This window comes from Cricetulus griseus, chromosome 6 (genome assembly GCF_003668045.3).
Source record: "Cricetulus griseus strain 17A/GY chromosome 6, alternate assembly CriGri-PICRH-1.0, whole genome shotgun sequence".
Classification (NCBI taxonomy): domain Eukaryota; kingdom Metazoa; phylum Chordata; class Mammalia; order Rodentia; family Cricetidae; genus Cricetulus; species Cricetulus griseus.
Genome location: NC_048599.1, coordinates 26444956 through 26447737, shown reverse-complemented (window position 1 = coordinate 26447737; position 2782 = coordinate 26444956).

Here is a 2782-nt window from a genome sequence, read left to right as displayed (position 1 = left end):
CAGGACAATTCAGGATTTTAAAAACATTTCCTTGGGATTGCTATTCCAAATACTGTTAATGGCCAGGAACCCTCTCAAAGTGCTGGATAGCCATTAATGGGCCAGCCTGGGTGAGGCTTAGGGTGGAGGCAGAGGCTGGGGACCCACCCTAATTCACTGTGGTAGTCAGGTAAAGCCTACCTCCCCAGAAAAATGCCATCCCCCACATTCTTGTCATGGCCCCCAGGAAGGGAAGTGAGAACCTCAGAGTCCAAAGAGGGCAAGAATCTAGCCCCAGGCTAGGAACTGGGCATCAAATGAGGTCTCAGGCTGGGGTCTTAAATGTCAATGAGTGTATGCTGTCTTCGGGCAAGTAGTACCACCCCCCCAACACACATACACACATGTGAATTTCTTCATCTATAGCATTGTTTATTTGTTCAGAGAACAAATATTTACAGAGTTTTTGTTTAATACCCTGAAGTTGTATGGCTGGGGTATGGCTAAGTGACAGGACGTTTATCTAGCATGCGGGAAGGCATCCAGTTTGACATCGAGCATCTCTCCACACTTTTACATGTGCACGCATGCGTATACACACACACACACACACACACACACACACACACACAGGTGCTGGATGGAACATTACCAAGACAGTCTGAATGCTTATTGTATGGATCCCTAACAAATACAACCCGTCACAAATGGCAATCAGCACTAACAGGAAAAATAAGGGACAATAAAGAGACAGGTGGGAGGGTGGGTATTTGAGCCAAGATAATCACAGGAGCTTGTCTGGGCAGGTGACAGCTGAATAGAGACCTCAGAGGGAGAGAGGGAGTTGGGAGGGTAAAGAAGTGCAAAGGCCCTGGGGTGGGCCTGTGCTGCAGTGCCGGATGGTGGCCAGAGGCCAGCAGAGGGTGCGGTGGCTGGCCAGAGTGGAGCAGTGCAGACTCCCAAAGACCTAAGAGTGATGGGAATCACCCAGGGGGTGGGGTGCGGTGCAAGGCTATGTTCCAGGCATGGTTGTTGTTGTTTTGTTTGGGATTTTTTGTTTTGTTTTTGTTCTTTTGAGACAGGGTTTCTCTACATAGCCCTGGCTGTCTTGGAACTCATTCTATAGACCAGGCTGGCCTCGAACTCATAGAGATCTGCCTGCCTCTATTTGCTGAGTGCTGGGATTAAGGGTGTGTGCCACCACGATCAATTTTTTTTTTTTTTTGAAGAACCTTTCAGGCTGAGGGTGTAGCTCAGTTGGTCGAGTGCTTGCCTACATGCCTGGAGCCCTGGGTTCAGTTCTCAGCACCACATCCATGGGTGTGGTGCCATACACACGGAATCTTAGAACCGAGGAGGTAGATAGAGGCAGGAGGGTCAGAAATTCAAAGTCATCTTTGGCTACATAGGCAGTTAGAGGCCATCCTGAGCTACACGGTAGCCTGTCTCTTTTTTAAAATACAATAAACAAAAAGAGCCTTTAAAACTGGTTCAATGGTACATGCCTATAACCTAGCACTTGGGAGGCTGAAGCAGTGAGCTCTTTCTTTTTCTTTTCTTTCCTTTTTTTTTTTTTTTTTGTTGTTTTTTTGAGACAGGGTTTCTCTGTGGCTTTGGAGGGTGTCCTGGAACTAGCTCTTGTAGACCAGGCTGGTCTCGAACTCACAGAGATCCGCCTGCCTCTGCCTCCCAAGTGCTGGGATTAAAGGCGTGCGCCACCACCACCACCACCACCACCACCACCACCACCACCACCACCCAGCTAGAGAGCTCTTTCTCTTTCTTTCTTTCTTTTGCAGAAGGGGGAGGGGCTCAAGACAGAGTTTCTCTGTAGCTTTGGAGCCTGTCCTGGAACTCACTCTGTAGACTAGGCTGGCCTCCAGCACACAGAGATCCACCTGTCTCTGCCTCCCGAGTGCTGGGATTAAAGGCATGCACCACTAACACCCGGCTTCTTTTTTCTTTTTACTAGAGTCTCCTGTCGCCCAGACTGACTCCAAACCTGGCATGTCTCTACTTTCCCAAGGCTGGGAGTGTACAGTGGTGTACCAGCACCCTCAGTGTATGTAAGGAAGGGCATTGAACCCAGGGTTTCACGCATGCTAAGCAAGCACTTAGCTTAGCATTCTCAGTCCTATGGATTTCAAGTTTGAGTCACAGGCTGCATAGTGGGTTCTAGGCCATCCTGAACAATATAAAACCAATAATAAGGCTGACAGTGGTGGCGCACACCTTTAATCCCAGCACTCGGGAGGTAGAGGCAGGCAGATCTCTGTGAGTTCCAGGCCAACCTAGTCTCCAGAATGAGTTGCAGGAACAGGCTCCAAAGCTACAGAGAAACCCTGTCTTGAAAAACCAAAAAAAAAAAACCAAAAAACAAAAAACAAACAACCATAAAAACATAAAAATCCACCTCAGCCTAAAACCACTTGTACAGTGTGGGCTGTCATTGTCCCTCCCCCCTTCTGCCTCTCCCCTCCTCCCCTCCCCTTCTCTCCTCTCCCTCTTGGGACAGTCTTCCTATGCAGCCCGGGCTCACTGCAAACTGGAGACCCTCCTGTCTCAGCCTCTCATGGCCTAGATTTACAGGTGCAGGTCACCACAGCAGGCCTTACTCTCTGCTTACAAAAGGAAGGAAGCAAGCTGGGCGTTGGTGGCGCACGCCTTTAATCCCAGCACTTGGGAGGCAGAGACAGGCGGATCTCTGTGAGTTTGAGGCCAGCCTGGTCTACAAAGTGAGTTCCAGGATAGGCTCCAAAACAACACAGAGAAACCCTGTCTGGAAACAAACAAACAAAAACAA